This window comes from Pan troglodytes, chromosome 6 (genome assembly GCF_028858775.2).
Source record: "Pan troglodytes isolate AG18354 chromosome 6, NHGRI_mPanTro3-v2.0_pri, whole genome shotgun sequence".
Taxonomy (NCBI): Eukaryota; Metazoa; Chordata; class Mammalia; order Primates; family Hominidae; genus Pan; species Pan troglodytes.
The window spans coordinates 42,957,899-42,984,301 of NC_072404.2; the positions used below are offsets into that span (position 1 = coordinate 42,957,899).

A 26,403-nucleotide genomic window follows, 5' to 3' on the forward strand; every position below is an offset into this window, starting at 1 on the left:
TTCATTTCATCTTCCATCGCTGATACCCTTTCTTCCAGTTGATCGCATTGGCTCCTGAGGCTTCTGCATTCTTCACGTAGTTCTCGAGCCTTGGCTTTCAGCTCCATCAGCTCCTTTAAGCACTTCTCTGTATTGGTTATTCTAGTTATACATTCGTCTAAATTTTTTTCAAAGTTTCCAACTTCTTTGCCTTTGGTTTGAATTTCCTCCTGTAGCTCGTAGTTTGATCGTCTGAAGCCTTCTTCTCTGAACTTGTCAAAGTCATTCTCCGTCCAGCTTTGTTCCATTGCTGGTGAGGAACTGCGTTCTTTTGGAGGAGACAGAGGTGCTCTGCTTTTTAGAGTTTCCAGTTTTTCTGCTCTGTTTTTTCCCCATCTTTGTGGTTTTATCTACTTTTGGTCTTTGATGATGGTGATGTACAGATGGGTTTTTGGTGTGGATGTCCTTTCTGTTTGTTAGTTTTCCTTCTAACAGACAGGACCCTCAGCTGCAGGTCTGTTGGAGTTTGCTAGAGGTCCACTCCAGACCCTGTTTGCCTGGGTATCAGCAGCGGTGTTTGCAGAACAACGGTTTTTCGTGAACCGTGAATGCTGCTGTCTGATCCTTCCTCTGGAAGTTTTGTCTCAGAGGAGTAACGTGCCGTGTGTAGTGTCAGTGTGCCCCTACTGGGGGGTGCCTCCCAGTTAGGCTCTTCAGGGGTCAGGGGTCAGGGACCCACTTGAGGAGGCAGTCTGCCCGTTCTCAGATCTCCAGCTACGTGTTGGGAGAACCACTGCTCTCTTGAAAGCTGTCAGACAGGGACATTTAAGTCTGCAGAGGTTACTGCTGTCTTTTTGTTTGTCTGTGCCCTGCCCCCAGAGGTGGAGCCTACAGAGGCAGGCAGGCCTCCTTGAGCTGTGGTGGGCTCCACCCAGTTCGAGCTTCCAGGCTGCTTTGTTTACCTAAGCAAGCCTAGGCAATGGCGGGCACCCCTCCCCCAGCCTTGCTGCCGCCTTGCAGTTTGATCTCAGACTGCTGTGCTAGCAATCAGCGAGACTCCGTGGGCGTAGGACCCTCTGAGCCAGATGCAGGATATAATCTCCTGGTGCGCCGTTTTTTAAGCCCGTCGGAAAAGCGCAGTATTCGGGTGGGAGTGACCCGATTTTCCAGGTGCCGTCTGTCACCCCTTTCTTTGACTAGGAAAGGGAACTCCCTGACCCCTTGCACTTCCGAGTGAGGCAATGCCTCACCCTGCTTCGGCTCGTGCATGGTGCGCTGCACCCACTGACCTGCGCCCACTGTCTGGCACTCCTTAGTGAGATGAACCCGGTACTCAGATGGAAATGCAGAAATCACCCGTCTTCTGCGTCGCTCACGCTGGGAGCTGTAGACCGGAGCTGTTCCTATTTGGCCATCTTGGCTCCTCCCTGGGAAAAAATTTTTTTAACCTGCCACTTAAAATGTTCAAATTGAGTCACTTTAGATGTCCTGAAAAAAATGTATTGTTAATATTTAAGAGCATTCTAACGAAGGGGTTAATCACGCTAAGAAATTAAGACATTTCAAAATTTCAAGCTTTTGCTTTTTCTTTTTACATTTTCACTTTTTTTCCCACGTCAGATGGGTCACATGCCAACATCATCACAAGATTTGAGGGAGGCACATGTCACACATGAATGTGAAAACCCAATCATCGCACTTAGGAACCAACAGGAAGAGCTTTTGCTTTTGACTTAGCATTTTGGTTTATGAGCACAGTGAACGTCCACAATTCTCATCTGAAACACTAAAAATTCTAGAAATTATATTTAATCATTATCTTTCATTAACTCTAAAATGCACATTTCTTTTTTTTTTTTAAGACAGTCTCACTCTTGTCACCCAGGCTGGAGTGCAATGGCAGGATCTCGGCTCACTGCAACCTCCACCTCCTGGGTTCAAGCGATTCTCCTGCCTCAGCCTCCCGAGTAGCTGGGATTATAAGCGCATGCCACCATGCCCAGCTAATTTTTTTTGTATTTTTAGTAAAGACAGGGTTTCACCATGTTGGCCAGGCTGGTCTCAAACTCCTGACCTCAGGTGATCCACTCACCTCGGCCTCCCAAAGTGCTGGGATTACAGGCGTGAGCCACCGTGCCCGGCGCAGATGCACATTTCTTTTCGTCTATTACCAATTCTAAATTTGGGTAGAATTTCACAATGAATGGCATCTTTCAATTGCAGTCAGATGGACAGCAGTTGCAAAGCAATTTTCATGTGTGAATATTTAAAAATTCAGCATTGAATTGAATTAGCAGAATGGGTCTCAGCAACTGTAATGAAAACCCTGAGATATACCAGAGCAGTTACTAACCCTAGGCACCAAATGGCGGTTGGAAGTGCTGGGATCTGTTGCTCTACATTTCCAGCCCAGCAACAGTCAGAATTGTGTTAACATGACAAAATTGCAGTGGTAAACAGCTTAAGAACTCAGCATTAGTGAACTAACTTACTCTTTTCTTTCCTTCTTTCTTTCTTTTTCTTTCTCTCTTTCTCCTTCCTTGCTTGCTTTTTTTTTTTTTTTTTTGTCAGAGTCTCACTCTGTCACCCAGGCAGGAGTACAGCGGCGCTGTCTCAGCTCACTGCAGTCTCTGCCTCCTGGGTTCAAGCGATTCTTGTGCCTCAGCCTCCCAAGTAGCTGGGATTACAGGCATGTGCCACCTTGCTGGGCTAATTTTTATATTTTTAGTAGAGATGGGGTTTCAACATGTTGGACAGACTAGTCTCAAACTCATGGCCTCAAGTGATCTACCCACCTTGGCCTGCCAAAGTGCTGGGATTACAGGTGTGAGCACCATGCCTGGCTGAACTTTCATTTTATAAATTTATTTTTCCCAGAAACTTTGTAGAAGATGTTAATGCAAAATAAACAAAAAAATTCTTTTAAAACTATTTCACCAATATTCTTTATAGCACAAAGGGCAAATTGCGTGGCAAAATATAGACACTGAAGTCTTGAGTTGAAAGTGATTCAGAAGACTTAAACTTTCTTGTATAGAAGTTTCGGGAGTAAAACTTACCTGATGTATTTTTCTTGTATTTTTTATATGTTTATAAGACTGTTTAATGATAAATACCTATATATCGTTAAGTCCAGAAGAGTTCTTTCAATAAATATATTTTTAAAATATATTAGATACACTCAATTCCTTCCTAAGAGATCATTTAAATAACGGGAGGTACTGGGAAATAGTTTAACTGGCTAGGTTTCTTTTTCTCAGTTGTACATAAAATGTGTATCTACCAATCAGCGGCGTCGTGGACAATAAAATATGGACATAAAAATATAGATACAGCAGCAGTATTTAAATATCTGATTTCTAGGTAAACTTGCTATTAGTTTAAAATAATCCATTAGTTTATTCTTGTAACCAGGCCTTTCTATTTTTTTTTTTTTTTGAGACAGAGTCTTGCTCTGTCACCCAGGCTGGAGTGCAGTGGCACAATCTCGGCTCACTGCAAGCTCAGCCTCCCGGATTCATGCCATTCTCCTGCCTCAGCATCCCCAGTAGCTGGGTCTACAGGAGCCCACCACCATGCCCGGCTAATTTTTTGTATTTTTAGTGGAGACGGGGTTTCACCATGTTAGCCAGGATGGTCCCGATCTCCTGACCTCGTGATCTGCCCACCTCAGCCTCCCAAAGTGCTGGGATTACAGGCGTGAGCCACCGCGCCTGGCCGCCTTTCTCTTCTAATACATTTTAGACTGATGGGAAGCAATAAAGAATCGAGCTTAGAGAGCTACTTATACCCCATCAACTTCTAAACACCATCAGATCCAATCCAAAGACTAAAAATCAACAAAATTCACCATGTTGGGTCTTTTGTTTTTGAATTTTGTACTATTATCTGTTCAACATATAAGTAAAGTTAGTAAAAATATTTTAAAAATAAAAATTTGTCATTTGGAAGAACATAGTTTTGGCATTTAAAAGATACAAGCTGGACAATAATAGAAGCTAGGAGTTATCAGAGCCTCCAATGACTATCCTGTAAGAAAATGTTCAAAGACAGAGCTGACTTAGAGTGAGTACACTCTCTGGAGGAAAAGAAAAAGCAATTCCATATGGAGAGTTTTAATTTTAGATAGCTTCTCTTGTCAACTTCATTTCTGTTCCTCCCCTTCGTTGAAATTCGCTGTTCTCAGAAATTGTGTAAAGGGTTGAGGGTGGAGAGAGAATTGTCTGTGCTTACATTTAAAAAAAAAAAAAAAAGTCATCTCAAACTGAAGTCCTCTTCTGAGGCACTTAAGATAGTTCAAGAAAAGAAATTTACTCTCAATATCTAGGAAATGTTCTCTGTATTTCTCTGAACATAAGAAAGTCTAAGTGAGACATTTCAAGACATCCCTCATTTCATTTCCTCCCTGCATTCCTATCCAAAAGGCCAAAACACCAAAACTAGCTTATTATTCCTGCTATTCTTTCATAGACTTCACCAGCTGAATGCAGAAAAAGTAAGATTTGCTGTAAATGGAGGAGCTAAGCTACTATCAGAAGGTACTAATAACCTTGATTAGGATATTAGAGTCTATAGCTAGTGGTCAAAGGGCTTGTCTTAGGCGAGTACATTGCTGACAATACCAGAAATAGAACTCAAGCCAACTACTCGATTTCCAAGTAGTACATTTATATGTTACGCTGAGAAGGAAAATTGCCATCTTCCTTACAACATTGAAGCTAAAAAAAAATTTGTTCCATGTACGGGTATAAGTACTGCATGCTTGATACAGCAAACAGAGGTTTCCATTGACTATTTTCATTGAGTCCAAATTTCCCTTCACTAGCAGACGGCTCTTACTCATCTCAGCAAGCTCCTAGCAGATTGACTTTCTACTGTGCAAGGAGTAGAAGTCAGCAGGGAACTCGGATCCTGAAACAATAAGAAAATTGAGTTGAGATGGATATGTAAGAACCTTCTGTTATAGTAAACAACATTCACAAGACTTGACTTTCCTCTTCAACGAAATGTGAAATAGCATTTCCTGTATCTTAATTTAATCTGCCTAATAAAATGTTTATAAACAGATTACATCATCTGCAACTGCACAGAATTTAAGGCAAACTCATTTAACTCTAGAGATGCACTCTTTGAAATTGTATTTAGAGACTATGTGATATCCCGTATTCTCTGTCCTGGCCAGTATGGACCAGCACCTAGGACTGCAGGCCACCTCTTCTTATTCATGCTACACCATCTTCTGGCCCAAAGTTACCATGTGAGGTTCCAAGAAAAAGGACCATTGAGGGAGTACAAGCCACGTCACAGAGATCCCCACTGATGGAAGGAAGCAATGGAGTGGATGGCCAAAAACTCTTTGAATGTTATTTCAAATCTGCCTCGGATTATACATTGGACCTATTATAAGGGAATTTATTTCAAATTAAGTAGTGAAGCTACATTGCAAAAGCACAGATAGCTCCTAGTCCATGCTGCTGTTTCTGAGTGAATAACTAAATAAGTGAGCCTGAAGGGGTTTCAGCACAGTCCAAGTTTTCCCTCTCTCTGACCTTCTCTCCAGCCCCATGGCAGCGTCTTGAGGAGATGTAACTCAAAACATAAACCCAAGGTGAAATTCTTCTTGATCAAAGCCTGTTAAGCTCAAAACTTATACAGAGAAGAGAAAAGAAATATTTTCTTTTTAAAAGGCCTCTCTTTCCTCTTCAGCCTCTACTGAGAACCACCACCCCAAACCTGAAAGCCCCAGACAGACAGTGCCTGCTCGGCCGGCTTTAGTGAGGTTAGACAAAGATAAACCACATGGTGGTGGCTTCCCCAAGCCCCAGCAATTCCAAGAATTACTAACTGAATCCATGGCCACATCAGCCCATCTTCTGGTGAAGCTAACGTCATCTGGCTTGTGTCCTGAATAATACCTTAGCGATTATCTGAAGATCACTGATACTCAGCCCTGCTCTCTCCTTTGCCTTGAATCTGCCCAATTACCTCATCAAATTCCTTAACGTATTAAATGAAACCATGACTGGGGGGCTTAAATCTTTAGTCTTGTGCCCTTCCCCATTCTACCCCAACTTACTTTACACATCTCAAGCAAATGAGAGCATCCATTCTATGCTTAATACCCTCCCACTTCCTTTTTCCTATAAAGGTGCCCAGCGGTCATCTCACGTTTTTGTTAATCACTACACAACACCAAAACCAAGAAAAGGACGAGATTCACTGCAACACTCATTCAGGGAGGCAAACCTACTTCACTATGAATCTCTGTTCTTTGTGTTTGGGGTTTAGAGAACTCTATTTAGGGGTCTAGTTTAATCACCAAAAATCGAGCCCCCTAAGATTAAAATGTTTTCTGATGATTTCTAAACAGCCGACGCAGGCATTGTGCCTAAAGAGGAAAGGGTCAGTTTGCCCCTGGGCTCCTGGACACATCAGCGTGAAGCTTCAGAACTCATCAGCCATCTGTATCGAGCGGGCTATCTGAGGATGCATGTCAGAGCTCTTGTAATCCAGCATCCAGCAATTGAGCTTAAGTGTCACTTCTGGCTAGATATCCAGGCATGCCCCGTGCCCATTAGGTCCCATGGGTACAACAAACTCCAGGCACCAGTACATGATGTTATTCATTGAACGGCACTCACTTTATGTTCTGTGGCTGGCACACTGTTAATTACATGGCAAGGAGAGGTCAATATCAAGCTAAAATGGAACACAGCTGTCCCACAACATAATCATGTCCACCTGAGACACTGAGCCGTCACCTTTAAATCACTTGTAAGCACTAGCTTTCATAGCCTCTCTTCTGTCAATAAGCCACACCACAAATGCAGTCCCTGAATCCTGCAGTTTTTCAGCATAAAGCGACATTTTCTTAGCACACTCCAAATTTAAAGCCTATTTTCTCAATAAAAGAGGAAAGGAGTTAAGAATGGTAAAAAATCAGTGGCAAAGTGGGACCTGAGATAAAGTGGAGGGGGCAGAGAGAAAGGTGATATAGAAAAAAGGAGTGGAAGGGAAAAAAGGAAGGTGGGAAAAGAAAAGAGAAACAGCATTTGAAACACTGCAAAGAGAAAATGATCAGCAGAATAATAAGGAGACAAAGAAAAGGAGTGAAAGAATAATAGGTTGGGTAGTTTGGTGAGATGAGCATATCCATAGTGTTTGTTCCTTCCAAATTTTGAATACGGGCTTCATAGCAAGCTGTTCACTACTGCCAACACCTTGTGCAATGCAAATTAGTCACTACCAAATCTCTTTACATTTGTCTGCAAATTTTCAATGTCCAGTTGGAACGGCATGACAATAGTAACACATCACAGAAGGTATTGTCAGGCTGCAGTCAGTCCTCCCCTTAGGACAGCTGAAACCAAACAGCAGTTGAGACGGGCGGCCCACCATGGAGTTACACCCAGGGTCACCTTCCAACAGGTTTCTTAACCCTCTGGGGACACTTGGCTTTCACTCTTCCCCATGCCCAACTCAAAACCCAACAGGCTGGGCACTGTGGCTCATGCCTGTAATCCTAGCACTTTGGGAGGCCAAGGTAGGCAGATTGCCTGAGCTCAGGAGTTCGAGACCAGCCTGGGAAACATGGTGAAACCTTGTCTCTACTAAACATACAAAAAATTAGCTGGGCGTGGTGGTGCACGCCTGTAATCCCAGCTACTCAGGAGGCTGAGGCACCAGAATCACTTGAACCCAGGAGGCGGCGGTTGCAGTGAGCCAAGATTGTACCACTGCACTCCAGCCTGGGCGACAGAGTGAGATTCTGTCTCAAAGAAAGAAAACAAAACAAAACCAACAAACGACTCATGATCACTTTAGAATGGACAGTGTCTCTGTTCTCAGTGTATAAGAACATAGTTACTTTTAGTTACAAGTTGAACTGCAATACCTGAAAATGATTTTCACAGCAGCATAGGATTCAGATTAGACACAAGAAAGAACTTTCAAGTGATGTTTGGAATGATATACAGGAGATCGTGGCTGGTTCTACAACAGTCTTTGGATATAGCTGAGAATATATTGTCATTTACTAGAGATAATAATTTCAGTATAGCCTACAATGGGCTAGGCAAATTAATTTCAGAATGACCTTTAACATCTCAACAATTTCCCAAGCTCCCCAAAGACTCATCGACTGTTATACTTTCACTGTCATTTCCTAGAAAAGCTTCCTCAGAATCCTAACAATACTTTCAAGGAAAAGGACTGCTTCCTTATTGTCACCTCCTCCCTATGCATTGACAAAGTACTTTCTTATAAATGACAATGTGCTAAAAATAGTCACAAATAAAACAAAACAAAAAGCAACATACAGCCTAACAACCATGAAAGTCTCCAATTATTTTGGTCTATCGCAGTGAGATAACTGAAAAGGAAACAGAAATCTGTAAGAATAAAAATGTACAATATAATATTGCTTACAAAAATACTAGAACATTGAATGTCCAGTACTTAAAAATACCAAAATATATACAATGCATCAACCTAATGGAATGAACAGCCATAAAAGTAATTGTGGTATAACAATATGAAAAAGTGCTTGTGAGATAATGCTTCAAGTAAAACATAGAATAATCTTTTCCCTCCTATTACAATTATTTGACCATTTACAAAATGACCAAAAACTGGAAGCAAACAGAAAACAAAAATAACTAACGGACGCACTGTCACGGAAACATGGAACACATTTTCTTTTATTTCTCTATTACTTTTATGCTGATATTGGTTGCAGTAAACAAAAGTTAGAAGACAAAGTAAAGAAGGGAAAAGGAAAACACAGTTATAGCTTTTAGACGACTATATAATCAACGTCAGACAATACTGGCATAGACCAATATGGAAGACACAGCTCACTGCCTAAGTACGGACATGGTGTAGCCATTAAAAATGCTTAGGAAGGACTGTAGATGTATCTTCCAGTGGGAAAAGTGACCCAGCAGAAATGGACATTGTATGTTACAAACTAGATAAAAGGTGGGAAGAAGAGTTTCCAGTGGAACTGAAATTAAGAGCTTCAAGGAATTAAAGAAGACCACCTTTCCAATTAGACACTCTCAGAATGAGAACTCTAAACATAGCATGTTCTAGCAGAAGATTGTCAGATAAAGCAAATCTGAGATTTCATTTTCTGTGCCCTGTCAAGAAAACTTTCTGCTCTGAGTGGCTTGTAAAACTCATGATACTCCACTCTGTGTCAATGGTTGCCACATTTACACATAAAGCAAAATATACTAGCAATTAAAAACATCATGAGCACAAGAAAGTACAAAGAAGTGGCATGGGAATAGTGCTTCTTTCAATAGTTCTCAAACTTCAGAGCTAATTAAATTTCTTTGTTTTCCCCAATTGGAAGCATAGTAATTAGTAATATTCAAGTTACAGCACAATAAATTAAAATGTATTCTGAGAATAATTTGAATTAAATCTTAGGAAATAAACAAAAGTGGCCTTCCTTCTAAAGACTGACTTTATTTTGAAAACTATTTGCATTTGTTTTCCTCTGTTATGTGTCGCATTTCATTCCTGTCACTCTGTGTTCAAGAGGACACTACTTAAAAATTTCTAATTTAGTGTGTACCTAATGAGAGAAAGCTAGAGAGTGATTGCTCCAGCTGCTGGGTGGTCATGGATTGATTAAGGTTTGTGGATTACTCTGGCCCTTCTTTTCCTTGACTCACTGCTTACTATGTGGTATATACTGGGACCTAGAGAGGTCATAAGTGAAAGGAAATTAGATAAAATCTGTATCTATGTTACTCTTTGTATTTGAAGGGGAGGTTTACTTTATAGATTGAAATCAGCTTTCTAAAATATCCACAGATCCATCAAACCGAATAAATGCCCCTCCCCAAAACTCAAGACAGCCAATGCATGATTCAGGAGGGAGTTAGGCACTGGGGAACTTCCTGTGATGGTTAATTGTACATGTCAACTTGCCTTGGCCAAAGAACACCCAGATAGCTGGTGAAGCAATATCTTGGTGTGTCTGTGAGTGTGTTTCTGGGAGGGATTAGCCGTATGTTAGTCCGTTTTCATGCTGCTGATAAAGACATACCCGAGACTGGGTAATTCATAAAGAAAAAGAGGTTTAATGGACTCACAGTGCCACGTGGCTGGGGAGGCCTCACAATCATGGCGGAAAGTCAAAGGCATGTCTTACACTACAACAGGCAAGGAGAGAATAAGAACCAAGCAAAGGGGAAACGTCTTATAAAACCATCAGATCTTGTAAGACTTATTCACTACCACGAGAATAGCATGGGAGAAACTGCCCCCATGATTCAATTATCTCCCACTGGGTTGTTCCCACAACACACGGAAGTCATGGGAGCTACAATTCCCCACCTCTTCAAAAAAAAAAAAAGAAAAGAAAAAATTAGCCAGGCATGGTGGTGCCTGTAGTCCCAGCTACTCAGGAGGCTGAGGTGGGAGGATCGCCTGAGCCCAGGAGGCAGAGGTTGCAGTAAGCTGAGATCACACCACTGCACTCCAGCCTGGGCAACAAAGCCAGACCCTGTCTCAAAAAAATTTTTTTAATTAGAAAAAAAACAGTATTAGCACCATAGAAAGATATTTAAAACCACACAATAGTAGAGAATAAAAATTGTAAAAGTCAGGAGAGACGTACCTCCTCATACGAGGTGGCAAGGCACCTTGCCTCTGTAAGGTTCTCTCCAAAAACCTATAACCCCAGTCTAATCATAAGAAATATGAGACAAACCCAAACTGAAGAACAGTCTACAAAACACATGACCAGACTTGCTAGGAAATATCAAGGCCATTAAAAATAAGGAAAGACTGAGAAGCTGTCGCAGGTTGAATGAGACTATAATTAAATGCTACCTGGGATCTGAGGAAAGAAAAGGACATCAGGGGAAAACCTGGTGAAATCCTAAAACACTCTGCTGTTTGGTTAACAGGATCACACACTGTTAATATTTGGTTTTGATAAATATACTTTGTGTAAGACATAATGTGTATGATATTAGCATTGCCGGAAGCTAGGTAAAGGGAACACTCTGTACTATGGCTGCGACAGTTCAGTCAACCCCAAATTATTTCCAAATAGATAGCTTACGAAAAAAAGGCAACAGATAATTTTTTTCTTAGAGGGAACAGACTGGCGAGGGGAATTTTGTTCATGTGGCTTAAAAGTAATCCAAATTTAATCTGAATGTTTGCATATAGCTCTTTTTTTTTTTTTGAGACGGAGTCTCACACTGTCACCCAGGCTGGAGTGCACTGGCGCGATCTTGGCTCACTGCAACCTCCGCCTCCAGGGTTCAAGTGATTCTCCCACCTCAGCCTCCTGAGTATCTGTGATTACAGGGGCCCGCCACCATGACCGGCTAATTTTTTGTATTTTTCGTAGAGACAGGATTTCACTATGTTGCCCAGGCTGGTCTCGACCTCCTGACCTTGTGATCCGCCTGCCTCGGCCTCCCAAAGTGCTGGGATTACAGGCGTGAGCCACCGAGCCCAGCCTTGCATATAGCTCTTTCAACTTTAAAAACAAAAGGCAAAATATTTTAGGAAAAGCTGAATTATCAAATACATGTGAATGGGGAAAGAGGAACAAAGACTTGGGGAAGGCCGGCTACATGGAAACAGTAGAAAGAAAGAATCACTTCCTTGGATCTGCTGCTAAGATAAGCTGTAAATTAATAATCATGTACACAAAAGAAATCAGCAACATATCAAAATTGAGATTGTCAATTTATTCTCAAGGTAGCAAGGTGCTTTTGCTTGGCAGAGGGAAGTTACACAGCGAGGTAAAGAAAAGAATTCATCCTTCTAGGCAAAGTGTGCAGGAGCCCAGTAGGCAGCCTGGGGAATTTTTCACCATGCCATAGAAGACTGACTTAATTATCTTAAGAATTTACATTGTAAATTGTCATTTTCTCACTCAGCATCTGACAAGTGAATGAACATAAAGCAAATTCCATTTTGCCACACAATATGAAAGAATGATTTTAACCCAAAGGGCTGCACAATGTGCTTCTGCATCACCATCTTCCAGTCTTGAAGCCATAAACCTCCCATTCTATGATGCCCGAAACTAAAGGAATAGCGGCAGATTTTCCATGGTCTTCAGGAAACTGACCCTCATATCACTATAGCCCACAGAATTGGGACAGCTTTACAATGTAAGGCTGAAAAATGCCGTCTCCGCGCCATCACTGGTTTTTGTAGGGGTAATAGGATAATCAATGCTCCTAAGTTTAGCATGTGGAAATCAGGACCCATTTTCCCTTGGGAGGGAGATGATATATAAGAACTTGAATCTAATCATGAAAAGCATTAGCCAAATCCAAATTGAGAGAGATGATGCACAAAATCATGGTCTGTATTCTCCCAGAAATGTCAAGGTCAAAGAACACACAGAAAGGCAAAGCACTATTCCAGATCAAAGGAGAGCAAAAAGAAAGACAGCTAAAACCGCACAGGATGGAGGACTGCATCCTCGTCTAGGAAAGAAAAAGTGTAAAGAAAATTTGATGAATTTTGAGTCATGACTGTGGATTAGATAATAGAATTGTATGAATGTTACATTTTCAGGTTTTTATAATTGTACTATAGGGCCATATTAGCAAATACGTACCTACTAAGTATTTAGTGCTAAAGGGACACAATGTCTCCAGCATGCTCTGAAGTGTTTTTTGGGGGAAAAATATGTATATATACACACACACACATGCACATATGCACACACATATGCACACGCACACACACACATGCACACGCAAACAGAGAAAGAGAGAAAGCAAACACCAGGGAGGAAATGAGGCAAAACATCAATAGTGAATATATCTGGCGGAAGGTTATGCAGAGTTCCTTGTACAATTCTTGTAATTTTTTTCCTAGGTTAAAATCATATCAAAATAGAAACTCAAAAAAAATTATTTTTAGAACTAGATAGTGGGTGATTGTGCAATATTATAAATGTACTAAATGAAATGTCTACTTTAACATGCTTAATTTTATGTTATGTGAATTTTACCTCAGTAAGAATAAAAATAATAACGACAGTCCCAAGAGACTCTCCATAATTCCAGGGGTCACAGTTGCCTGGACTCAAAATGGGGACAAGTGACAGGCATAAAGTGTTAGATGGCAAACCATCAGCATGCCCAGTGGCCACAAGGCAGCCTCCCTAAAACAGGGGTCAACTTTTTGTCCTGAGAACCGTCTCTGAACCTACTCCAAGCCTCTACTCATCCCAGATCCAGGCTAAGTCACCGAGAAGGAGGATGCCCGCCTCATCCCTGCAGGGTGGGGTTACACCACACCTGCCCTCTCTGTGGGCTACTCTTCACATTTTAATTAAATCATCGGGCATTTCCTGAGGCAGCTCTGTCTTGTATTTGCAGATTGGATGGCCTTTGAGCGTCCCTGTATAAGCCAAGACTTTTGACAGAAATGCAATCCTAGTTACAGAAACAAGAGGCCAATTTATATGAAACTGAACTGGGAGATACATATAAAGACCATTATACACAGGACATAATACCACATTCCACAAGTAAAGAAATTCTCAATAAATATTTGTCAAAAAAAGAAAGCAGGAATGTATTGCAGTCCTCATATCACAGATGAGTATGTGATGCTCAGAGAGGTTAAGTATTTTGCTCAGAGAGGTTAAGTATTTCAGCTAGTAAGTGCCTAAACTGAGGTTTGATTGCAGGTCAGCTGACTAAAGTCAGTACTTTGAACAATGGCCTCTGATTACTACCATGTTTCTTTGAGAAAATATGGTGTAACTTACGGTTGCAACAGGCATTGCTGAGTACTGCATCCCTAGCAAAGGAAATAGTTATTTTCTCAGTAGAGAAAAGAATACAGAATATACATAAAACACCTGCTTATAAAGTACCAAATATTTCAAATGTGTATGCCAACATATAAGCTGTATTTCCTCCCTCCAATTGCCCCCCTCTCAAATAAGAAAAAAAAAATTAAAAACACATTTACATCCGTTTTGCCCAAACTTGGATCAGGCTTGGAAGGTAAGAGGTGACCAGCTAAGGGATGGGGTTTGGTGTGAGCTTCCCACTGCCCCGAGGCTCCTAAGTCCAAAGGCATGGGAAGGTGCTGCCCCCTGGTGACGACATGAGGTAATCAGCTCAGCACAGTGAAAACTAGAGCTTCACACCCTCTCAGAGTTTGGTAACATCGGTAGAGTTTTATACACTGGCAGATACCGTAGGGCAGATTCTAAGCAATCAGTCACTGTAACAATCACAATCCCACCCCATTCGCTTGCACTTAAATGCGCTCTTGAGGCAGGGAGAGAAAATGGCAGCAGAACAGCTCTCAGCACATATAAGAAAAAGGCTAAAAATGACAACATAGGAAGATCATGAGTGCTCTTGTGCTCTTTTTTTTTTTTTTTTTTTTGAGACGGAGTCTCGCTTGGTGGCCCACGCTGGAGTGCAATGGCACGATCGGTCTCTCTCTCCTCCTTTCTCTCTTTCTCTCTCTCCCTCCCCCTCCTCTCTCTCTCTCTTCTCTCTCCCTTGACAAGCGCTTTTTCATTTGCATTCCTGAGTTCTCTTAACCTTTTACTTAGAGAGGTGCAGTATGGTTTAGAGTAAATAAATTTAAAAAGCCAAGAGGCTTGGGAATGATACAATTATCACTGAATTCTGGTGTCCCTTCTTACCCCGTGTGAGACTCTGGGCAGGTTACTTAACCTCAGTATAGTATTTTTAGATATAAAACCAGGGACAAAACATCGATTTCACCGGTTAGCTGCACGAAGAGTGTGTCAAACATGGTGGAGGGGCCCTCATAGGTGGTAAGTATACAAACAGTGTTTAGTTCCTCTTTCCCTCTAGGCTGGCACTCCATAAGGATGGCTCATACCTTTGCTATGCTCTTTTTTTTTTTCCTGGAGAAACCCTATAAAAATGTCAAAAAGGACTAACACACGGAAGCTAGGTTTGAAATGCAGAGACCAGCTTGCATGGAGTCAAAGTGATTGGTGTGTTGATACACTAGAACAATTTTAAATGGAAATAGTTTAGGAGCAGACATCCTAAAAACTGCCCAGAAGGCCTAATGAAGGAAGAGAAGCTGCCGAAGAGGAGGACGATCTGGCACAGAAGGAGAAGGAGGAAGGAGGAGGAAGAACAGGTCTATCGAGAGTGAGCAACACGTTCATTTTCACAGCAACTAAATACATCAAACAAAAATAAACCCCGGCTGTAAAGAAACATAGTAAACATTCTGCCAGTGTACGTGGTAAATAACATTGTTTCAGTAATTAGTGTCATTTTTTATAAACTGCACCTAAAGCATTTACAATAAGGATGTGACAATGAGGAGGAAGAGGCAGGGGGAGAAGAGGAGGGAACCAGAGCCCCAAAGCTTTATTTGTTCCTGCACTACACATGAATCCAACTTTTATCAGGGGAAGAGATAAGAAAGGCCTAGAAAAGCTGACCTCCTGTTACTCAGGACCCAGAAGAGGAGAGAGAGAAATGGGGAGGTAAACTGGAATTTTCTCTATAAAGCACAACAGCACAGACGTGCTCACAGCAGGACAGAAGTAGCAGGAAAGAGGGAAGGGCCAGAGTCTATGTCCCCCAACTCCCTCAACTTTCTCACCTCACTAAGTACATTCCAGACTTTTTTTTTCTCAAAGCCAAAGAGAATAAGGTTTAGAAGATGAAAAGGTGGATAGAATTGTCCTATCTGCTTCGATTTCACTGGTAAACGTATAATAAAATAAAGGCAAAATACCTTATCTTTACCCTTATATAATAATAATAGCTTACATTTATAAAATATCTATTATATATTATTACATACAACTTCAGAAATTTTATTTTTTGTTTCTAGAATTTCCATTTGGTTGCTTCCTCCTGTTTTCCACTTCTCTACCAACACCTCTAATTTCTCTGCTAAGATTCTCATTCATGGAGAACATGGTTTGTTTTTCTCATTGGGGATAGTTATCACAGTCGTTTTGAACCTTTTGTCTGTTAGTTTCAACATCTGGTTCATCTGAGAGCTGGAGTTGATTGATTGTGTTTTGTCCTCATTCTCCATGATCTGGGAATTTTGGATTCTTTTCCAGATATTATGAATGTTAGGTGGTGAAGATTCTGGATTCTGTTTTTTCTCCAATGAGTGTTGCTTCCTTTGTTTTAGCAGATAGTTCTCTTGTCTGTGCACAAACTGCAAACTGTTTCCAGGGCTACAAGTCTGGTCTTAGTGAGATCTTTGGTCCATAGCTAGGTTGCTTTTAGTAGGCTCCAAGCATGTGTGGTTCAGAGTCAGAGATGTGGGGAGACACGGTTTAGGGGCACCCTCTCTGGCTATCTTTGTGTTCTGGCTCCAGGCACTAATGCAACAACTGAAGACACTTGTTGATATGGGCTCCTGTAATTGCTCTACACGGTCAAGGCCAAAAATGAATATGTTGACTGAAAAGCCATACTTTCCAGAGGATAAAATTATTGCAAGCCAAGGATTAAAACATCCATTTAAATCAAACTGCTTTGGCTGAAACCTTTTACTATGTTTATGAAGTCCGTCATGGCGTGGTGGCTCACACCTATAATCCTAGCACTTTGGAAGGCAGAGGTGGGCAGATCACTTGAGCCTGGGAGTTTGAGATTGGCCTGGGTAATACAGCAAAACCCCATCTCTACCCCCCAAAAAAGACAAAAATTAGCCCTGGTGTGGTGGCATGTTACTCAGGAGGCTGAGGTGGGAGGATCACTTGACCCCAGGAAGGTGAGTCTGCAGTAAGCCATGATCATGCCACTGCACTCCAGCTGGGACAAAAAGTGAGACCCTGTCTCAAAAGAAAAAAAAAAAGTCCATCACGAATTACTTCATTGCTATCCTTTTTTCTCTTGTTCTACATATTTGACTAATCTTCATATCTATGAAATAGGAAGTCATAATTTATAATGAGTCTGTCTATTATAACTAGACGGACAAATAGAGTATAGGCTAATGTAAAATATTTTGCATTTCCTCTCTCATCATGTCATTAAAAACTGTCTTAAAGAGCGGAGTTATTCTGAATCAAATATGATAGCCTAAATGCAAAGGATCGACAGATTAAGTTGAATTTGTGGTCAATCTTATTCTTAGCAGAGCAGCAGCTAGCTAGAGTTTTAAATTAGAAACTGCTTCTATGCTTTTCAAAGATATTACAATAGAATTTGATACTGAGCCCAGAATATTTAATAGGGAGGTCTAAGTAGTATCATTTATAGAAATGAAAGCTTTAATATTACTCATTCTTTCCATTTACTACTTGTTAAAATAACACTGTATTTTAATTTTCATAAAGTAAATGAATAGTCCTGAAAAAATAATAAATGAGTATTTATGTGATAACTGAGTTCCAAACAAAGGTCCACTTTCTGGGCAGGGGCTTGTAGTGGGCATGGTAAACCCACTCAGATCACCCTAGATTCAAGCTTTTGTTGGAGAAACAGCACTGTATATATATATACATACCATATATATAACGTGGAAGGACCACATAACCCTAGATGTGACTGATTGTGCCAACATGGTTACGTGGCTCAAGCCAGACAAGATTTTTGATCCAGAAAATTTGAAGTACTCTTCTTAGGGATCATTTATATAGGTCTACTTATAATAGCATACAAAAGAATGAAATAGGAATAAATTTAAAAGATAAAGTACAAAATTTATATTCTGAAAACTGCTACACAACACTGTAGAAAGAAATTAAAGATGACCTAAATAAATCAATGGGTATCCCATGTTCATGAATTAGAAGGCTTTATATTGTTAAGCTGGGATGGCAATGCTCCTCCTAAATTGATCTACAGATTCAATACAATCCCTATCAGTAACTCAGCTGACTTCTGTGTAGAAATCAACAAGACAATCCTGAAATTCATGTGGAAATTCAAGACACCCTCCATAGCCAAAATAATCTTGAAAACTAACAAATTTGGAGGACACACACTTTCTGATTTCAAAACTTACTACAAAATTTCCATAATCAAGACAGCGTGGACTTGACATAAGAATAAACATATAGCAATGGAACAGGATTAAGAATCCAGAAATAAGCCTTCACATTTACAGTCAATTGATTTTTGACAAAAGTGTCAAGAAAATTCAATGAAGAGAGAACAGTTTTCAGCAAATAATGCTAGGAAAACTAGATATCCACATGCAAAAATGAAGTTGGACCCCTTCCTTATGCCATACACAATTAACTCAAAATGGATCAAAGAACTAAATATAAGGGTGAAAATTATAAAACTATTAGAAGAAAATGTAGGTATACATCTTCATGACCTGGAATTGAACAATGATTTCTTAGTTATGACACCAAAGGCATAAGCAATAAAAATAAAAAACAAACTAGATATATATCAAAATAAAAATCAAATTTAAAAACTTTCATGCTTCAAAAGACACTCTCAAGAAAGTGAGAAGGCAATCCACAGAATGTGAGAAGTTGCAAGTCATGTCTGATAAAGGACTTGCATCTAGAACATACAGAACTATTACAACTCAATGATTAAAAGATGAACAGCCCAATTAACAAACAAGCAAAGGATCTGAACAGACATTTCCCCAAAGAAGTTATAAAAATGACCAATAAGCACAAGAAAAGATGCTCAAATATTATTAGCCATCTGGTAAATGCAACTCAATACCACAATGAGATACCACTTCCCTCCCATTCCCTCCCATCAGCAAAAAGTCAGATAATAACAAGTGTTGATGAGGACCTGAAAACATTGAAATCTTCATAAGCTACTGGTGAGCATATACATTGGTGCAAGCACTTTGGAAAAGTCTGGCATTTCCTCAAATGGTTAAACATAGAGTCAGTATGTGATACAATCAGTGTGCTTTTAAGTACAGAACAAAGAGAAATGCAAACATACACCCACACAAAAACTTATACAGAAGTGTTCATAGCAGCTTTAGTCATCATAACTAAAACTAGAAACAACCCAAATGCTCATCAACTGATAAACAGATAAATAAAATGTGGGATGTGTGTGTATGAGAGAATAAAATCAGACAATAAGAAGAAACAAAGAACGGATACATGAGACTACATAGATGAAACTTGAAAACATCATGCTAAGTGAAAGAAGCCAGTAACAAAAGACTACGTATTGTATGATTTCATTTATATGAAACATCCAGGATAGACAAATCTATAGACAACGTAGACTAATTGGTTGCCTGGGGCTGGGGAGGATGAGCAGATTGGGGTGACAGCTAATGGGTCTTGTTGGGATAATGAAAATGCTCTAAAATTGACTTTGGTGATGGCTGTACAACTCTGTAAACATACTAAAAGCACCCAAACTGTACATTTTAGATGAGTGAATTATATGGTCTATAAATTATACATCAATAAAACTGTTAAAATATGAGTTATGTTCTCAGTTTTACAAATTTTGTAAAAGTGATTAAATAAAACTTCCCAATTCACCCCATTCTTCTAATAACATATTATGCTTTTAGTGTACAGCATTTAATAACTTTGTTTACTATAGATATTACTATAACCAGTTTTTTATTATCAGTCATCTACTCCAAATGAATTCTGATAGTAAAGAAAAATGACCATGCAGGTAAACTGTAGTAAACTGTATTACTGTATATACAAGGCCGCAGGTGCACTGAAATGTGATAATTTGACTATTTCAATTAAAGAATTGCCTTAGCTAATTTTTGTGTAGACTAAAAACTGTTAAGCACTTGAATTCACAGTGACTGAGACAGCACAGTTTTTAAAAAAATAACGACACAAGGCCATTCTTCAAGGGAACTCCCTGAATATCCCATTTCTAGAAATTTCTATCCCAGCCCAAACTGGGGCATCTAAAGGACTCCAGTTAGTCAATGCCAGTAGGTTTCCTCTGTCTAATCATTTCTATTACCTTGTGACAAGAATCTTCATTCACAGAGTTTAAAAAAAAGCAGGGGGGTGGGGGTGCATTAAAATCTTGTCTTCAATGGCAATCATAATCACTTTTACCGCGGTTCAGAAATTACAAACTTCACACACTACATCTTCTTGATCTCTAATAACTTTTTAAAGAGAGGAGTTTAAAAGCACCATCACCACTCTGCAAATAAATTAGCTGAGGTTCAAAAAATAATGATTTGACCAAAACCAATCAAGAAGAGCTGCAGAAAACAGAGCCCCAGTCCTTAGGTTCCAAATGACACTTACTGATGAGATGTTTTTGCAGAACTGCATTACTCCAGTATCCTTCATTACATGAAGTTGTACCTTACAGTATTTATTCAAAGTGGGGGCTAGTGCTTAACATACAGACTGTGCTTCTTGTTACACACACACGCACACACACACGCAAACACACACACACTCACAGGCCACTGGAGGAAGGTAAAAAAAAAATAAAAAATAATAATAACTAAGAGCAAGAGAAGACTATAATAGGGAGATAGGAAATGTGGCTGTGGGGATTTAGAGAAAAGGCATCTTAAGAGTTTTTTTTTGAAACCATAAAATTAGTAAAGATAAAAGAAAATCTTTAGAGTTATGAAACGGCCTAGGCGTTAGAAACAGCCACTTTCTAAGACTAATGGTAATGGTATAAATTGTCACTGGTTCTGGAATATTTTGTAATATGCATGGAAATCTTTAAGAACACAACCCAAGGACCACTAAATCTTGCTGGGGATTAGGGTATGAAATGCCTGGATGTGTCCCCCACAGTCAACCCCATGACTGAGCCTTCCATGAGGAGCTCCTATGAGAATATGCAGTAAAGACAAGTTTCCTCATTGCTGCAGCTTAGCTCATGTGTTTCTGAGATTTTCATTAACTTTTTGACAATAACTGTTTTAGTCCTCCTGCTGAATTATATTTATGTTATAAAATATGCCCAATCCTCAACCAAGGAACTGTGCTTCTAGTGATTAAGCTGTAGGTGTATTTGCTGTGGCACTGTATACAATAATTTTTAAACTGGTAACAACATATACATTCAAAAATAAGAAATTGTTTAAAAGAATTCGGTAATTGTGTATGGAACACCATACTTTTAATCATGATGTTTGAATGTTTATGTACATGAAAGATTCAAACTGCATTGCCATGGGACAAAAGGAATTAAAAAACTATATATGATGGACAGACAGTGCAGGCATAACATACATCCTTAGAAGAATCAGACTTTCAGCCTCCATCAACAGATGGAGATTCTAATGTGAACATGAGCAGGGAAGAAATGAATCCTTTTGAGAAACACTGGTTTCTGTAAGGCATTCCGAAGGATATCTCAGTGAATTATGCAAAGAAGACATTTGCTTGAACTCTGAAGCTAATGAAAAATGAGTGTATATAACATATGCTATATAACTGAAGAAAGACACAGGGAAGTTTATGGCAACCCAAGGGCAGAATGAACATCGAGACCTCTGGGAAGGAGAGAAGCCCACTCTCTTGCGGCTACATGGGTATGTAACTGTGGTTATTCAAAGACATGAGCTCTAACTCTCTCCGTGAAATCAGATTGTTACCTAGCTTAAGCAATGATCTCCCAAAAGAATGAGAGACACATTTCCAGGGAAGAATTCAGGGAATCTTGCATAATAAATTGTTGCCAAAACTTGAAAAACAAAAAAATAAAATAAATGGCAGCAGATTTTTGTGGAACAAATCAAGCACCTATTCACTACATCATGCGATAATTTATAAAGCCTATGTCAGTCCCAAGTCACAATGCTGAATAAAATACTATCATCCTACATTTTTATCTAAAAAATGACATTATCAGTTGGTTTTTATGGATGCACCAGAATGCAAACCTCTAGAAAACCCTGAAGACTCTGTGTGGTTAAACAATCCTGGACTATGAATCTCTCTACAAACCATGCCAAATCAGATTTCTAGAGACATTTTATCGTTTTGTCCCTACCAAAAAAAAAAAAAAAGGAAGAAGAAATGATATTTAGCAGAAATTTTTATACTGAACGAAAGAACAGCAGCAAAGGCTCTTTATCAATAGGTCAATATTTATAAACCACAATGCAAGTGATAAAAAGTTTAGGAAGACATAAAATGAACATTATGCTGATAGGCTACATAAAATGAACATATGCTGATTATTAAAAAATTACTTTGCTTCAGGGCAACACGTTTCATTTGTTCTGCAGGTTGCATGTATGTTCATCTCCATGGTATTAATAGTAATAATTATTTAATAATCCCAGACGAATGTGGAGAGAAGTCTCAACATGCTTTCTACAGGGATATGTTTTTTAATCTAAGTTTTGTACCTAAAACATGAGGAAAGAAAATCTTTCATTACGGTCTATCAGATGAAGCTAAGCATATACTAAGATGACATCATAAACTATCCTATTCTAGGTTTTCACATGGAAATGTTATCTTTTTTATTTATTTATTTAGAGACAAAGTCTCACTCTGTCACCCAGGCTAGAGTGCAGTAGCGTGATCTTGGCTCACTGCAACCTCTGCCTCCAGGGTTCAAGTGATTCTCCTGCCTTAGCCTCTCGAGTAGCTGGGATTACGGGCACCCTGCCAATCACGCCCGGCTAACTTTTGTATTTTTAGTAGAGATGAAGTTTCACCATGTTGGCCAGGCTGGTGTCAAACTCCTGACCTCAGGTGATCTGCCCACATCAGCCTCCCAAAGTGCTGGGTTTACAGGCGTGAGCCACTGCACCCAACCAGAAATTTTCTTTTAAAAATACATTTTGAAAAAAATTTCAAAAACCTATATGATCACATTTTCATGAAAGCATACTTACTTATACAAGCATAGAAAATATCTGGAAAGGCCAGGCACAGTGGCTGAAGCCTGTAATCCCAGCACTTTGGGAGGCAGAGGCGAGTGGATCATGAGGTCAAGGAGATAGAGACCATCCTGGCTAACACGGTGAAACCCCATCTCTACTAAAAATACAAAAAATTAGCCGGGTGTGGTGGTGGGCGCCTGTGGTCCCAGCTACTCAGGAGGCTGAGGCAGGAGAATGGCATGAACCCGGGAGGTGGAGCTTGCAGTGAGCCGAGACCGCGCCACTGCACTCCAGCCAGGGTAACAGAGCGAGACTCCATCTCAAAAAAAAAAAAAAAGAAAAAAAAAGAAAATATCTGGAAAGATATATATCAAAACTACAAAACTATAACAATGTTTTATTTACATATATAGAAATATGGCTGATTTTTATGTAAATGATTCTGATTACCTACATTTCTGAATTCTCTGTGGTAAGCCCATCCTGCTTTCAGAATTAGAATAGTTTTTTTAAAAAACCCAACTAAATCAAAGTAGTTAGAAAAAAACAAACAAAAATCTACCTCATGGAAACAAGGAAGTACTTAAAAATAGAAGGTACAAATAAATATCAAAAATAATTGTGTCAAAAATGTTCTTATATTTTGACCGACCCAAGAATCTAACAATCTGTTCTAAGGAAATAATCCTCAATGTGGACAGTTACTCACATATGTTCATGGAACCCCTTCTTGTAAAAAAAATCATAAATATATAGGAGAATGTTTAGATAAATTTTGGTTCAACCACTTAATAAAATGTTATCTGGCATCGGCCGGGCACGGTGGCTCAAGCCTGTAATCCCAGCACTTTGGGAGGCCAGGGCAAGTGGATCATGAGGTCAGGAGATCAAGACCATCCTGGCCAACATGGTCAAAACCCGTCTCTGCTAAAAATACAAAAATTAGCTGGGCATGGTGGCACGAACCTGTAATTCCAGCTACTCGGGAGGCTGAGCCAGGAGAATTCCATGAACCCGGGAGTTGGAGGTTGCAGTGAGCCAAGATCGCACCAGTGACTACCGCCTGGGCGAAAGAGGGAGACTCCATCACACACACACACACACAAAATGTTATCTGGCTTCTGCACGTGATGTTTATCCAGGTGTACTGAGGACACATGGAAATGTTAGGAAATCAAACATAGAGGTCAGTCTCCACTGTGTAAAGGACAGAGTTCACAGAAGAAGAAGAAAGATGCTAACAGTAGTAGTGTTTGCCTGTGGAATGTGGGACTATGAGTGATTTCTCGTGTGTGTGTTTTTCACAATTTCCTCTCCCAAGTTTTCACCATAGGGATGTGTCACATTGATTAGCAGAAAGAAATACTGGTAAAAAGTGGGCCAGAGCCAGGCCAGGTGTGGTTGCTCATGGCTGTAATCCCAGCACTTTGGGAGGCCAAGGCAGGTGGATCATGAAGTCAAGAGATCGAGACCATCTTGGTCAACATGGTGAAATCCCGTCTCTGCTAAAAATACAAAAATTAGCTGGATGTGGTGGTGCATGCCTGTAGTCCCAGCTACTCGGGAGGCTGAGGCAGGAGAATCGCTTGAACCCGGGAGGAGGAGGTTGCAGTGAGCCAAGACCGTGCCACTGAACTCCAGCCTGGCAACAGAGCAAGACTCCATCTCAAAAAAAAAAAAAAAAAAAACTGGGCCGGGCGCAGTGGTTCACACCTATAATCCAGCAATTTGGGAGGCCAAGGCAGGCAGCTCACTTAAGGTCAGGAGTTCGAGACCAGCCTGGGCAACATGGAGAAGCCCCATCTCCACAAAAACTACAAAAATTAGCCAGGCATGGTGGTGCATTCCTGTAATCCCAGCTACTCAGAAGGCTAAGGTGGGAGGATAGCTTGAGCCTGGGAGGCAGAGGTTGCAGTGAGCCAGGATTGCACCACCGCACTCCAGCCTGGGTGACAAAACGAGACTCTGTCTCAAAAAAAAAAATGTGTGTGTGTATATATGTATATATGATATCTATATTTATATATAGATATATACATGTTTATATATGATATATATTTATATATAGATACATATATTTTATATATTATATATAATTTATATATAGATACATATATATTTTTATATATATAGGAGATATACATATATATATATATATTTAAAGAGTGGAAAGAAAAAGTTCATGAAATCAAAATACAAAACAAAACATTGCAGATGTGTGCTCAGACCCAAAAATGGAATTTTTGTGAGGGATCTGAAGAATTCAACCTGATAACTACCCCTTCACTGGGTTTGTATTACCTTGTAAAGTAAAAAATGCTGAGGACTTCCTGAGTACTTTGACCACTTCCCCCCTGGATTCTTGGTGAGAGGGGAGGCTCAAAGAGGCCAAGCTGACTCAAAACCCCTGTACTAGGTGGGGCTACGCAGCCCAACCCGCACAGTGATTGTATCCAACCAAGGCCCCCTGGCTCTCTATGATCTGCCTAACATTTTCCCAGAACTCTCCTTTAAGATGGAGGTAATTTTTTCTAACACGTAAACTGAATAAGAACAAAAAGCCATTATATAAGCAGGGATGGAGGGAAGGCAGCACAGAGCGGTCACCCCTCGGGTTAAGGAGGTGCTCTGCCAGGGGTTATCAGAGAGTGACACGGAGGCTGGAGTCACCACTCGGGGGGCTCCCTGCAGGAGCTTAGAGGCACAGCCTCCTTGGTAACCGGCAGCCTTCCGCAGCACACTCATACTCAGCACTAAAAATAAGGCAGCACTATCTATACAGTGTGAGTCACTAGGAAACGGCGAAAATAGGACTGCACCAATGGCCTGCTACGGGAAGAGTATCAATTGTGTTTCCCAGCTCTTACAAACAAATCAGAGTCCCTGCGTGGCGGGCCATCCTCTTTCCAGTTTTCTCTTATCACCATTTTCTCTCCTGCTGGCAGATGAGCACACACATGCACACACACTTGTGCACACACACGTAATACATGTACATACACATAAACATGTGACTCTAGTACACACTTAGAGAAGAACCCACTCTAGGCTTCAGCAAATGATCTCACCCGGTGCTGCCTCAGCAACTTGTCCCTCTAAATACATCTCACTGGCACTTCTCATCCAGAATGCTCTGGAAAGCCCTGGCTCTCCTGGAGAAATTCTCCAGAACAAGCACGGAACTTGACACATGAAGACGGGAGTCCCAGGTGTCACACACTCGATGTATGTCCTGGCCAGTTTATTCTCTGCTCTATAGTTTCCCAGCTCCCCTTTCATTAAAATAGGCTAACAAAACACTTGCCAGGTTACTGTAAATCTCAAGCAAATGTTAACTTGTGCTAGGTATTTGTATTTCCATTGGCCTTCTGGCTATCTCCAGCTGAAAAGTCCTGACAGTAATTCAAATGTCCTTTATCCTAAATGGAACAAACCAGCCCCTTCCCAAAGCTGCATCTCCTATCTGCAGAAAGAGCAACCCAGCTTCCCGGCCACACAAGCTGTGCAACACTCCCCATATCCAATCTGTTACCAAGCCCTGTGCTCCACACCTTTTCTTTCACATTTGTTTTCTCCCTTTCTATTCCCCTTCTATTTCTAGTTTCAGCCAATATCACCTCCAGCCTCTTCCAACTTCCTGCCATCTTTTTACTA

The 26,403-nt window shown here is 40.3% G+C and overlaps 1 protein-coding gene and 1 non-coding gene across 20 annotated transcripts in view; both read right to left on the bottom strand.

The window, feature by feature from the left end:
- Positions 1–26,403, bottom strand: part of ELMO1 (engulfment and cell motility 1) — a 589,252-nt gene that overhangs the window by 312,067 nt on the left and 250,782 nt on the right. The gene's annotated exons all lie outside the window — the stretch shown is intronic.
- Positions 1,594–1,695, bottom strand: LOC112209937 (small nucleolar RNA U13). The gene has a single exon (XR_002944921.1). It is a non-coding gene; the product is annotated as a small nucleolar RNA U13 (small nucleolar RNA).